Source organism: Phyllobates terribilis, unplaced genomic scaffold (assembly GCF_046119375.1).
Source record: "Phyllobates terribilis strain yellow unplaced genomic scaffold, ASM4611937v1 Scaffold_540__1_contigs__length_1147954, whole genome shotgun sequence".
Classification (NCBI taxonomy): domain Eukaryota; kingdom Metazoa; phylum Chordata; class Amphibia; order Anura; family Dendrobatidae; genus Phyllobates; species Phyllobates terribilis.
In genome coordinates this window covers 1020425-1033778 of record NW_027363300.1, presented here as the reverse complement: position 1 = coordinate 1033778, position 13354 = coordinate 1020425, and the positions used below count along the sequence as shown (strand labels likewise).

At 45.1% G+C, this 13354-nt stretch overlaps 10 non-coding genes across 10 annotated transcripts; all 10 read right to left on the bottom strand.

Annotated features, from left to right (window-relative positions):
• Positions 1-581: 581 nt before the first annotated feature.
• On the bottom strand, positions 582-772 carry LOC141233001 (U2 spliceosomal RNA). The gene has a single exon (XR_012299170.1). It is a non-coding gene; the product is annotated as a U2 spliceosomal RNA (small nuclear RNA).
• A 1123-nt stretch (positions 773-1895) lies between these two features.
• LOC141233000 (U2 spliceosomal RNA) lies at positions 1896-2086 on the bottom strand. The gene has a single exon (XR_012299169.1). It is a non-coding gene; the product is annotated as a U2 spliceosomal RNA (small nuclear RNA).
• Positions 2087-3212: 1126 nt separating this feature from the next.
• Positions 3213-3403, bottom strand: LOC141232999 (U2 spliceosomal RNA). The gene has a single exon (XR_012299168.1). It is a non-coding gene; the product is annotated as a U2 spliceosomal RNA (small nuclear RNA).
• A 1120-nt stretch (positions 3404-4523) lies between these two features.
• Positions 4524-4714, bottom strand: LOC141232998 (U2 spliceosomal RNA). Its single transcript, XR_012299167.1, has one exon. It is a non-coding gene; the product is annotated as a U2 spliceosomal RNA (small nuclear RNA).
• Positions 4715-5838: 1124 nt separating this feature from the next.
• Positions 5839-6029, bottom strand: LOC141232996 (U2 spliceosomal RNA). The gene has a single exon (XR_012299165.1). It is a non-coding gene; the product is annotated as a U2 spliceosomal RNA (small nuclear RNA).
• Positions 6030-7149: 1120 nt separating this feature from the next.
• On the bottom strand, positions 7150-7340 carry LOC141233074 (U2 spliceosomal RNA). Its single transcript, XR_012299239.1, has one exon. It is a non-coding gene; the product is annotated as a U2 spliceosomal RNA (small nuclear RNA).
• A 1120-nt stretch (positions 7341-8460) lies between these two features.
• On the bottom strand, positions 8461-8651 carry LOC141232995 (U2 spliceosomal RNA). The gene has a single exon (XR_012299164.1). It is a non-coding gene; the product is annotated as a U2 spliceosomal RNA (small nuclear RNA).
• A 1120-nt stretch (positions 8652-9771) lies between these two features.
• Positions 9772-9962, bottom strand: LOC141232390 (U2 spliceosomal RNA). Its single transcript, XR_012298642.1, has one exon. It is a non-coding gene; the product is annotated as a U2 spliceosomal RNA (small nuclear RNA).
• Positions 9963-11084: 1122 nt separating this feature from the next.
• LOC141232994 (U2 spliceosomal RNA) lies at positions 11085-11275 on the bottom strand. Its single transcript, XR_012299163.1, has one exon. It is a non-coding gene; the product is annotated as a U2 spliceosomal RNA (small nuclear RNA).
• Positions 11276-12396: 1121 nt separating this feature from the next.
• Positions 12397-12587, bottom strand: LOC141232648 (U2 spliceosomal RNA). Its single transcript, XR_012298832.1, has one exon. It is a non-coding gene; the product is annotated as a U2 spliceosomal RNA (small nuclear RNA).
• Positions 12588-13354: the final 767 nt, after the last annotated feature.

The window sequence follows — 13354 nt, the reverse complement described above, 5'->3', positions numbered from 1 at the left end:
TAATCAACCAAACTTTTTGGGTTGGTTTCTCTTTTATAGTCTGCAGGCATTAAATGAAAGAAGTCAGTGTTCCAGCAGAGGGAGACGTTTCAGAAAAGGCATTGTAGCAAACCAAAAAAGAAATTTTAAGCGCAGCAGAGTAACCAGCTCACATACCTGTTAGCTCAGGTGAGTTTAAAAGGCTGCTGTTGGTAACAAGGGCATTTGCTAAATAGATGGTGTGTGTGCAACAATATACTGAAAGGTCAATTATATTGTGCAGCTTATCTCACCACCTGTAGTTATTTAGGTGAAAGCTCCAAAATGCTTGCCTAATATGTCTGTTTATCCAAAAGGAAGTATAGAGGGAGAGCTAGATAGATAGCATTGCATTACATTACATTACATGGCAATGCAATGCACAGTTGCTGAAGTTGAACCAAAATGAGCTTGTCATCTGGCTTCTGCAACTTTTAACATGAAAAATCCAATGAGGAGAAGAAAAGCAAAGCCAAAGAGTCCATCCCAAAATCCGACAAACAAGCAAAATGAACAAAAAGCATTGAATTCAATTCTTTCTGATTTTAGAAACTGCATTAAAGAAGGGGTGCACCGGTCCTGGAGATACTGCAATACCAGGTCAATGCGTGGAGTGGACAGAGCAAGCTCTTTTTCCATCTCCCTGTTCTAAAAATCCATTTAATATATGGTCCCCAGATAGGGGACGTATCAGATATTAAACTGATAAGAACAGATACTACACTTGATCTTAGCCAAAAGGCCGAGAAGCGATAACCAGAATTGGTTTCCGACTACGGTGCCACCCAAGGATTCTGAAAAGTCCATTTGTGGAGATGGCCACCTGGACTCCCGTTAAGAAGACATGCTGTCAACCTCTAGATCCCTCACATGCCTGCACTTTTCGGCTTGCTGCTGCTGCAATCCACGCGTTTTAGATCTGCATAACTCCACCTCTTTTAGCACAGTACCCTCAACCCCCGGCTGTTCCCACCCGCCTCAACACCGTTGGAAGGGAGGAGAACCAATTAAGGCGGGGGGGGGGGGGGGGTGGAACGAGCAGCTGTCTACCCTTAGCAGGAGGGTTGCTGATTAATTACCTCTCCTGCTGCTGCTGCTGCTGGCTGTCCAGCAGCAGACTGAAGGTGGCTGCTGCTGTGCGCAGGTATATAAAGGCTCAGAGCCTATTATGACACGCGCAGCCAGCGTTCCATTGCCACATTCCGTCTACTGCAGGCGGGATACCTGGATGGCTGAATGTCACTGAGAAGCTCACAGAGACCGCCATAAGCAACAGTTTAAAAGAATGCCACAGACTAATCAACCAAACTTTTTGGGTTGGTTTCTCTTTTATAGTCTGCAGGCATTAAATGAAAGAAGTCAGTGTTCCAGCAGAGGGAGACGTTTCAGAAAAGGCATTGTAGCAAACCAAAAAAGAAATTTTAAGCGCAGCAGAGTAACCAGCTCACATACCTGTTAGCTCAGGTGAGTTTAAAAGGCTGCTGTTGGTAACAAGGGCATTTGCTAAATAGATGGTGTGTGTGCAACAATATACTGAAAGGTCAATTATATTGTGCAGCTTATCTCACCACCTGTAGTTATTTAGGTGAAAGCTCCAAAATGCTTGCCTAATATGTCTGTTTATCCAAAAGGAAGTATAGAGGGAGAGCTAGATAGATAGCATTGCATTACATTACATTACATGGCAATGCAATGCACAGTTGCTGAAGTTGAACCAAAATGAGCTTGTCATCTGGCTTCTGCAACTTTTAACATGAAAAATCCAATGAGGAGAAGAAAAGCAAAGCCAAAGAGTCCATCCCAAAATCCGACAAACAAGCAAAATGAACAAAAAGCATTGAATTCAATTCTTTCTGATTTTAGAAACTGCATTAAAGAAGGGGTGCACCGGTCCTGGAGATACTGCAATACCAGGTCAATGCGTGGAGTGGACAGAGCAAGCTCTTTTTCCATCTCCCTGTTCTAAAAATCCATTTAATATATGGTCCCCAGATAGGGGACGTATCAGATATTAAACTGATAAGAACAGATACTACACTTGATCTTAGCCAAAAGGCCGAGAAGCGATAACCAGAATTGGTTTCCGACTACGGTGCCACCCAAGGATTCTGAAAAGTCCATTTGTGGAGATGGCCACCTGGACTCCCGTTAAGAAGACATGCTGTCAACCTCTAGATCCCTCACATGCCTGCACTTTTCGGCTTGCTGCTGCTGCAATCCACGCGTTTTAGATCTGCATAACTCCACCTCTTTTAGCACAGTACCCTCAACCCCCGGCTGTTCCCACCCGCCTCAACACCGTTGGAAGGGAGGAGAACCAATTAAGGCAGGGGGGGGGGGGGGGTGGAACGAGCAGCTGTCTACCCTTAGCAGGAGGGTTGCTGATTAATTACCTCTCCTGCTGCTGCTGCTGCTGGCTGTCCAGCAGCAGACTGAAGGTGGCTGCTGCTGTGCGCAGGTATATAAAGGCTCAGAGCCTATTATGACACGCGCAGCCAGCGTTCCATTGCCACATTCCGTCTACTGCAGGCGGGATACCTGGATGGCTGAATGTCACTGAGAAGCTCACAGAGACCGCCATAAGCAACAGTTTAAAAGAATGCCACAGACTAATCAACCAAACTTTTTGGGTTGGTTTCTCTTTTATAGTCTGCAGGCATTAAATGAAAGAAGTCAGTGTTCCAGCAGAGGGAGACAACGTTTCAGAAAAGGCATTGTAGCAAACCAAAAAAGAAATTTTAAGCGCAGCAGAGTAACCAGCTCACATACCTGTTAGCTCAGGTGAGTTTAAAAGGCTGCTGTTGATAACAAGGGCATTTGCTAAATAGATGGTGTGTGTGCAACAATATACTGAAAGGTCAATTATATTGTGCAGCTTATCTCACCACCTGTAGTTATTTAGGTGAAAGCTCCAAAATGCTTGCCTAATATGTCTGTTTATCCAAAAGGAAGTATAGAGGGAGAGCTAGATAGATAGCATTGCATTACATTACATTACATGGCAATGCAATGCACAGTTGCTGAAGTTGAACCAAAATGAGCTTGTCATCTGGCTTCTGCAACTTTTAACATGAAAAATCCAATGAGGAGAAGAAAAGCAAAGCCAAAGAGTCCATCCCAAAATCCGACAAACAAGCAAAATGAACAAAAAGCATTGAATTCAATTCTTTCTGATTTTAGAAACTGCATTAAAGAAGGGGTGCACCGGTCCTGGAGATACTGCAATACCAGGTCAATGCGTGGAGTGGACAGAGCAAGCTCTTTTTCCATCTCCCTGTTCTAAAAATCCATTTAATATATGGTCCCCAGATAGGGGACGTATCAGATATTAAACTGATAAGAACAGATACTACACTTGATCTTAGCCAAAAGGCCGAGAAGCGATAACCAGAATTGGTTTCCGACTACGGTGCCACCCAAGGATTCTGAAAAGTCCATTTGTGGAGATGGCCACCTGGACTCCCGTTAAGAAGACATGCTGTCAACCTCTAGATCCCTCACATGCCTGCACTTTTCGGCTTGCTGCTGCTGCAATCCACGCGTTTTAGATCTGCATAACTCCACCTCTTTTAGCACAGTACCCTCAACCCCCGGCTGTTCCCACCCGCCTCAACACCGTTGGAAGGGAGGAGAACCAATTAAGGCGGGGGGGGGGTGGAACGAGCAGCTGTCTACCCTTAGCAGGAGGGTTGCTGATTAATTACCTCTCCTGCTGCTGCTGCTGCTGGCTGTCCAGCAGCAGACTGAAGGTGGCTGCTGCTGTGCGCAGGTATATAAAGGCTCAGAGCCTATTATGACACGCGCAGCCAGCGTTCCATTGCCACATTCCGTCTACTGCAGGCGGGATACCTGGATGGCTGAATGTCACTGAGAAGCTCACAGAGACCGCCATAAGCAACAGTTTAAAAGAATGCCACAGACAAATCAACCAAACTTTTTGGGTTGGTTTCTCTTTTATAGTCTGCAGGCATTAAATGAAAGAAGTCAGTGTTCCAGCAGAGGGAGACAACGTTTCAGAAAAGGCATTGTAGCAAACCAAAAAAGAAATTTTAAGCGCAGCAGAGTAACCAGCTCACATACCTGTTAGCTCAGGTGAGTTTAAAAGGCTGCTGTTGGTAACAAGGGCATTTGCTAAATAGATGGTGTGTGTGCAACAATATACTGAAAGGTCAATTATATTGTGCAGCTTATCTCACCACCTGTAGTTATTTAGGTGAAAGCTCCAAAATGCTTGCCTAATATGTCTGTTTATCCAAAAGGAAGTATAGAGGGAGAGCTAGATAGATAGCATTGCATTACATTACATTACATGGCAATGCAATGCACAGTTGCTGAAGTTGAACCAAAATGAGCTTGTCATCTGGCTTCTGCAACTTTTAACATGAAAAATCCAATGAGGAGAAGAAAAGCAAAGCCAAAGAGTCCATCCCAAAATCCGACAAACAAGCAAAATGAACAAAAAGCATTGAATTCAATTCTTTCTGATTTTAGAAACTGCATTAAAGAAGGGGTGCACCGGTCCTGGAGATACTGCAATACCAGGTCAATGCGTGGAGTGGACAGAGCAAGCTCTTTTTCCATCTCCCTGTTCTAAAAATCCATTTAATATATGGTCCCCAGATAGGGGACGTATCAGATATTAAACTGATAAGAACAGATACTACACTTGATCTTAGCCAAAAGGCCGAGAAGCGATAACCAGAATTGGTTTCCGACTACGGTGCCACCCAAGGATTCTGAAAAGTCCATTTGTGGAGATGGCCACCTGGACTCCCGTTAAGAAGACATGCTGTCAACCTCTAGATCCCTCACATGCCTGCACTTTTCGGCTTGCTGCTGCTGCAATCCACGCGTTTTAGATCTGCATAACTCCACCTCTTTTAGCACAGTACCCTCAACCCCCGGCTGTTCCCACCCGCCTCAACACCGTTGGAAGGGAGGAGAACCAATTAAGGCGGGGGGGGGGGGGGTGGAACGAGCAGCTGTCTACCCTTAGCAGGAGGGTTGCTGATTAATTACCTCTCCTGCTGCTGCTGCTGCTGGCTGTCCAGCAGCAGACTGAAGGTGGCTGCTGCTGTGCGCAGGTATATAAAGGCTCAGAGCCTATTATGACACGCGCAGCCAGCGTTCCATTGCCACATTCCGTCTACTGCAGGCGGGATACCTGGATGGCTGAATGTCACTGAGAAGCTCACAGAGACCGCCATAAGCAACAGTTTAAAAGAATGCCACAGACTAATCAACCAAACTTTTTGGGTTGGTTTCTCTTTTATAGTCTGCAGGCATTAAATGAAAGAAGTCAGTGTTCCAGCAGAGGGAGACAACGTTTCAGAAAAGGCATTGTAGCAAACCAAAAAAGAAATTTTAAGCGCAGCAGAGTAACCAGCTCACATACCTGTTAGCTCAGGTGAGTTTAAAAGGCTGCTGTTGATAACAAGGGCATTTGCTAAATAGATGGTGTGTGTGCAACAATATACTGAAAGGTCAATTATATTGTGCAGCTTATCTCACCACCTGTAGTTATTTAGGTGAAAGCTCCAAAATGCTTGCCTAATATGTCTGTTTATCCAAAAGGAAGTATAGAGGGAGAGCTAGATAGATAGCATTGCATTACATTACATTACATGGCAATGCAATGCACAGTTGCTGAAGTTGAACCAAAATGAGCTTGTCATCTGGCTTCTGCAACTTTTAACATGAAAAATCCAATGAGGAGAAGAAAAGCAAAGCCAAAGAGTCCATCCCAAAATCCGACAAACAAGCAAAATGAACAAAAAGCATTGAATTCAATTCTTTCTGATTTTAGAAACTGCATTAAAGAAGGGGTGCACCGGTCCTGGAGATACTGCAATACCAGGTCAATGCGTGGAGTGGACAGAGCAAGCTCTTTTTCCATCTCCCTGTTCTAAAAATCCATTTAATATATGGTCCCCAGATAGGGGACGTATCAGATATTAAACTGATAAGAACAGATACTACACTTGATCTTAGCCAAAAGGCCGAGAAGCGATAACCAGAATTGGTTTCCGACTACGGTGCCACCCAAGGATTCTGAAAAGTCCATTTGTGGAGATGGCCACCTGGACTCCCGTTAAGAAGACATGCTGTCAACCTCTAGATCCCTCACATGCCTGCACTTTTCGGCTTGCTGCTGCTGCAATCCACGCGTTTTAGATCTGCATAACTCCACCTCTTTTAGCACAGTACCCTCAACCCCCGGCTGTTCCCACCCGCCTCAACACCGTTGGAAGGGAGGAGAACCAATTAAGGCGGGGGGGGGGTGGAACGAGCAGCTGTCTACCCTTAGCAGGAGGGTTGCTGATTAATTACCTCTCCTGCTGCTGCTGCTGCTGGCTGTCCAGCAGCAGACTGAAGGTGGCTGCTGCTGTGCGCAGGTATATAAAGGCTCAGAGCCTATTATGACACGCGCAGCCAGCGTTCCATTGCCACATTCCGTCTACTGCAGGCGGGATACCTGGATGGCTGAATGTCACTGAGAAGCTCACAGAGACCGCCATAAGCAACAGTTTAAAAGAATGCCACAGACAAATCAACCAAACTTTTTGGGTTGGTTTCTCTTTTATAGTCTGCAGGCATTAAATGAAAGAAGTCAGTGTTCCAGCAGAGGGAGACAACGTTTCAGAAAAGGCATTGTAGCAAACCAAAAAAGAAATTTTAAGCGCAGCAGAGTAACCAGCTCACATACCTGTTAGCTCAGGTGAGTTTAAAAGGCTGCTGTTGATAACAAGGGCATTTGCTAAATAGATGGTGTGTGTGCAACAATATACTGAAAGGTCAATTATATTGTGCAGCTTATCTCACCACCTGTAGTTATTTAGGTGAAAGCTCCAAAATGCTTGCCTAATATGTCTGTTTATCCAAAAGGAAGTATAGAGGGAGAGCTAGATAGATAGCATTGCATTACATTACATTACATGGCAATGCAATGCACAGTTGCTGAAGTTGAACCAAAATGAGCTTGTCATCTGGCTTCTGCAACTTTTAACATGAAAAATCCAATGAGGAGAAGAAAAGCAAAGCCAAAGAGTCCATCCCAAAATCCGACAAACAAGCAAAATGAACAAAAAGCATTGAATTCAATTCTTTCTGATTTTAGAAACTGCATTAAAGAAGGGGTGCACCGGTCCTGGAGATACTGCAATACCAGGTCAATGCGTGGAGTGGACAGAGCAAGCTCTTTTTCCATCTCCCTGTTCTAAAAATCCATGTAATATATGGTCCCCAGATAGGGGACGTATCAGATATTAAACTGATAAGAACAGATACTACACTTGATCTTAGCCAAAAGGCCGAGAAGCGATAACCAGAATTGGTTTCCGACTACGGTGCCACCCAAGGATTCTGAAAAGTCCATTTGTGGAGATGGCCACCTGGACTCCCGTTAAGAAGACATGCTGTCAACCTCTAGATCCCTCACATGCCTGCACTTTTCGGCTTGCTGCTGCTGCAATCCACGCGTTTTAGATCTGCATAACTCCACCTCTTTTAGCACAGTACCCTCAACCCCCGGCTGTTCCCACCCGCCTCAACACCGTTGGAAGGGAGGAGAACCAATTAAGGCGGGGGGGGGGTGGAACGAGCAGCTGTCTACCCTTAGCAGGAGGGTTGCTGATTAATTACCTATCCTGTTGCTGCTGCTGCTGGCTGTCCAGCAGCAGACTGATGGTGGCTGCTGGTGTGCGCAGGTATATAAAGGCTCAGAGCCTATTATGACACGCGCAGCCAGCGTTCCATTGCCACATTCCGTCTACTGCAGGCGGGATACCTGGATGGCTGAATGTCACTGAGAAGCTCACAGAGACCGCCATAAGCAACAGTTTAAAAGAATGCCACAGACTAATCAACCAAACTTTTTGGGTTGGTTTCTCTTTTATAGTCTGCAGGCATTAAATGAAAGAAGTCAGTGTTCCAGCAGAGGGAGACAACGTTTCAGAAAAGGCATTGTAGCAAACCAAAAAAGAAATTTTAAGCGCAGCAGAGTAACCAGCTCACATACCTGTTAGCTCAGGTGAGTTTAAAAGGCTGCTGTTGATAACAAGGGCATTTGCTAAATAGATGGTGTGTGTGCAACAATATACTGAAAGGTCAATTATATTGTGCAGCTTATCTCACCACCTGTAGTTATTTAGGTGAAAGCTCCAAAATGCTTGCCTAATATGTCTGTTTATCCAAAAGGAAGTATAGAGGGAGAGCTAGATAGATAGCATTGCATTACATTACATTACATGGCAATGCAATGCACAGTTGCTGAAGTTGAACCAAAATGAACTTGTCATCTGGCTTCTGCAACTTTTAACATGAAAAATCCAATGAGGAGAAGAAAAGCAAAGCCAAAGAGTCCATCCCAAAATCCGACAAACAAGCAAAATGAACAAAAAGCATTGAATTCAATTCTTTCTGATTTTAGAAACTGCATTAAAGAAGGGGTGCACCGGTCCTGGAGATACTGCAATACCAGGTCAATGCGTGGAGTGGACAGAGCAAGCTCTTTTTCCATCTCCCTGTTCTAAAAATCCATTTAATATATGGTCCCCAGATAGGGGACGTATCAGATATTAAACTGATAAGAACAGATACTACACTTGATCTTAGCCAAAAGGCCGAGAAGCGATAACCAGAATTGGTTTCCGACTACGGTGCCACCCAAGGATTCTGAAAAGTCCATTTGTGGAGATGGCCACCTGGACTCCCGTTAAGAAGACATGCTGTCAACCTCTAGATCCCTCACATGCCTGCACTTTTCGGCTTGCTGCTGCTGCAATCCACGCGTTTTAGATCTGCATAACTCCACCTCTTTTAGCACAGTACCCTCAACCCCCGGCTGTTCCCACCCGCCTCAACACCGTTGGAAGGGAGGAGAACCAATTAAGGCGGGGGGGGGGTGGAACGAGCAGCTGTCTACACTTAGCAGGAGGGTTGCTGATTAATTACCTCTCCTGCTGCTGCTGCTGCTGGCTGTCCAGCAGCAGACTGAAGGTGGCTGCTGCTGTGCGCAGGTATATAAAGGCTCAGAGCCTATTATGACACGCGCAGCCAGCGTTCCATTGCCACATTCCGTCTACTGCAGGCGGGATACCTGGATGGCTGAATGTCACTGAGAAGCTCACAGAGACCGCCATAAGCAACAGTTTAAAAGAATGCCACAGACTAATCAACCAAACTTTTTGGGTTGGTTTCTCTTTTATAGTCTGCAGGCATTAAATGAAAGAAGTCAGTGTTCCAGCAGAGGGAGACAACGTTTCAGAAAAGGCATTGTAGCAAACCAAAAAAGAAATTTTAAGCGCAGCAGAGTAACCAGCTCACATACCTGTTAGCTCAGGTGAGTTTAAAAGGCTGCTGTTGATAACAAGGGCATTTGCTAAATAGATGGTGTGTGTGCAACAATATACTGAAAGGTCAATTATATTGTGCAGCTTATCTCACCACCTGTAGTTATTTAGGTGAAAGCTCCAAAATGCTTGCCTAATATGTCTGTTTATCCAAAAGAAAGTATAGAGGGAGAGCTAGATAGATAGCATTGCATTACATTACATTACATGGCAATGCAATGCACAGTTGCTGAAGTTGAACCAAAATGAGCTTGTCATCTGGCTTCTGCAACTTTTAACATGAAAAATCCAATGAGGAGAAGAAAAGCAAAGCCAAAGAGTCCATCCCAAAATCCGACAAACAAGCAAAATGAACAAAAAGCATTGAATTCAATTCTTTCTGATTTTAGAAACTGCATTAAAGAAGGGGTGCACCGGTCCTGAAGATACTGCAATACCAGGTCAATGCGTGGAGTGGACAGAGCAAGCTCTTTTTCCATCTCCCTGTTCTAAAAATCCATTTAATATATGGTCCCCAGATAGGGGACGTATCAGATATTAAACTGATAAGAACAGATACTACACTTGATCTTAGCCAAAAGGCCGAGAAGCGATAACCAGAATTGGTTTCCGACTACGGTGCCACCCAAGGATTCTGAAAAGTCCATTTGTGGAGATGGCCACCTGGACTCCCGTTAAGAAGACATGCTGTCAACCTCTAGATCCCTCACATGCCTGCACTTTTCGGCTTGCTGCTGCTGCAATCCACGCGTTTTAGATCTGCATAACTCCACCTCTTTTAGCACAGTACCCTCAACCCCCGGCTGTTCCCACCCGCCTCAACACCGTTGGAAGGGAGGAGAACCAATTAAGGCGGTGGGGGGGGGTGGAACGAGCAGCTGTCTACCCTTAGCAGGAGGGTTGCTGATTAATTACCTCTCCTGCTGCTGCTGCTGCTGGCTGTCCAGCAGCAGACTGAAGGTGGCTGCTGCTGTGCGCAGGTATATAAAGGCTCAGAGCCTATTATGACACGCGCAGCCAGCGTTCCATTGCCACATTCCGTCTACTGCAGGCGGGATACCTGGATGGCTGAATGTCACTGAGAAGCTCACAGAGATCGCCATAAGCAACAGTTTAAAAGAATGCCACAGACTAATCAACCAAACTTTTTGGGTTGGTTTCTCTTTTATAGTCTGCAGGCATTAAATGAAAGAAGTCAGTGTTCCAGCAGAGGGAGACAACGTTTCAGAAAAGGCATTGTAGCAAACCAAAAAAGAAATTTTAAGCGCAGCAGAGTAACCAGCGCACATACCTGTTAGCTCAGGTGAGTTTAAAAGGCTGCTGTTGATAACAAGGGCATTTGCTAAATAGATGGTGTGTGTGCAACAATATACTGAAAGGTCAATTATATTGTGCAGCTTATCTCACCACCTGTAGTTATTTAGGTGAAAGCTCCAAAATGCTTGCCTAATATGTCTGTTTATCCAAAAGGAAGTATAGAGGGAGAGCTAGATAGATAGCATTGCATTACATTACATTACATGGCAATGCAATGCACAGTTGCTGAAGTTGAACCAAAATGAGCTTGTCATCTGGCTTCTGCAACTTTTAACATGAAAAATCCAATGAGGAGAAGAAAAGCAAAGCCAAATAGTCCATCCCAAAATCCGACAAACAAGCAAAATGAACAAAAAGCATTGAATTCAATTCTTTCTGATTTTAGAAACTGCATTAAAGAAGGGGTGCACCGGTCCTGGAGATACTGCAATACCAGGTCAATGCGTGGAGTGGACAGAGCAAGCTCTTTTTCCATCTCCCTGTTCTAAAAATCCATTTAATATATGGTCCCCAGATAGGGGACGTATCAGATATTAAACTGATAAGAACAGATACTACACTTGATCTTAGCCAAAAGGCCGAGAAGCGATAACCAGAATTGGTTTCCGACTACGGTGCCACCCAAGGATTCTGAAAAGTCCATTTGTGGAGATGAGCTCCTGGACTCCCGTTAAGAAGACATGCTGTCAACCTCTAGATCCCTCACATGCCTGCACTTTTCGGCTTGCTGCTGCTGCAATCCACGCGTTTTAGATCTGCATAACTCCACCTCTTTTAGCACAGTACCCTCAACCCCCGGCTGTTCCCACCCGCCTCAACACCGTTGGAAGGGAGGAGAACCAATTAAGGCCGGGGGGGGGGTGGAACGAGCAGCTGTCTACCCTTAGCAGGAGGGTTGCTGATTAATTACCTCTCCTGCTGCAGCTGCTGCTGGCTGTCCAGCAGCAGACTGAAGGTGGCTGCTGCTGTGCGCAGGTATATAAAGGCTCAGAGCCTATTATGACACGCGCAGCCAGCGTTCCATTGCCACATTCCGTCTACTGCAGGCGGGATACCTGGATGGCTGAATGTCACTGAGAAGCTCACAGAGACCGCCATAAGCAACAGTTTAAAAGAATGCCACAGACTAATCAACCAAACTTTTTGGGTTGGTTTCTCTTTTATAGTCTGCAGGCATTAAATGAAAGAAGTCAGTGTTCCAGCAGAGGGAGACAACGTTTCAGAAAAGGCATTGTAGCAAACCAAAAAAGAAATTTTAAGCGCAGCAGAGTAACCAGCTCACATACCTGTTAGCTCAGGTGAGTTTAAAAGGCTGCTGTTGATAACAAGGGCATTTGCTAAATAGATGGTGTGTGTGCAACAATATACTGAAAGGTCAATTATATTGTGCAGCTTATCTCACCACCTGTAGTTATTTAGGTGAAAGCTCCAAAATGCTTGCCTAATATGTCTGTTTATCCAAAAGGAAGTATAGAGGGAGAGCTAGATAGATAGCATTGCATTACATTACATTACATGGCAATGCAATGCACAGTTGCTGAAGTTGAACCAAAATGAGCTTGTCATCTGGCTTCTGCAACTTTTAACATGAAAAATCCAATGAGGAGAAGAAAAGCAAAGCCAAAGAGTCCATCCCAAAATCCGACAAACAAGCAAAATGAACAAAAAGCATTGAATTCAATTCTTTCTGATTTTAGAAACTGCATTAAAGAAGGGGTGCACCGGTCCTGGAGATACTGCAATACCAGGTCAATGCGTGGAGTGGACAGAGCAAGCTCTTTTTCCATCTCCCAGTTCTAAAAATCCATTTAATATATGGTCCCCAGATAGGGGACGTATCAGATATTAAACTGATAAGAACAGATACTACACTTGATCTTAGCCAAAAGGCCGAGAAGCGATAACCAGAATTGGTTTCCGACTACGGTGCCACCCAAGGATTCTGAAAAGTCCATTTGTGGAGATGGCCACCTGGACTCCCGTTAAGAAGACATGCTGTCAACCTCTAGATCCCTCACATGCCTGCACTTTTCGGCTTGCTGCTGCTGCAATCCACGCGTTTTAGATCTGCATAACTCCACCTCTTTTAGCACAGTACCCTCAACCCCCGGCTGTTCCCACAACCTCAACACCGTTGGAAGGGAGGAGAACCAATTAAGGCGGGGGGGGGGTGGAACGAGCAGCTGTCTACCCTTAGCAGGAGGGTTGCTGATTAATTACCTCTCCTGCTGCTGCTGCTGCTGGCTGTACAGCAGCAGACTGAAGGTGGCTGCTGCTGTGCGCAGGTATATAAAGGCTCAGAGCCTATTATGACACGCGCAGCCAGCGTTCCATTGCCACATTCCGTCTACTGCAGGCGGGATACCTGGATGGCTGAATGTCACTGAGAAGCTCACAGAGACCGCCATAAGCAACAGTTTAAAAGAATGCCACAGACTAATCAACCAAACTTTTTGGGTTGGTTTCTCTTTTATAGTCTGCAGGCATTAAATGAAAGAAGTCAGTGTTCCAGCAGAGGGAGACAACGTTTCAGAAAAGGCATTGTAGCAAACCAAAAAAGAAATTTTAAGCGCAGCAGAGTAACCAGCTCACATACCTGTTAGCTCAGGTGAGTTTAAAAGGCTGCTGTTGATAACAAGGGCATTTGCTAAATAGATGGTGTGTGTGCA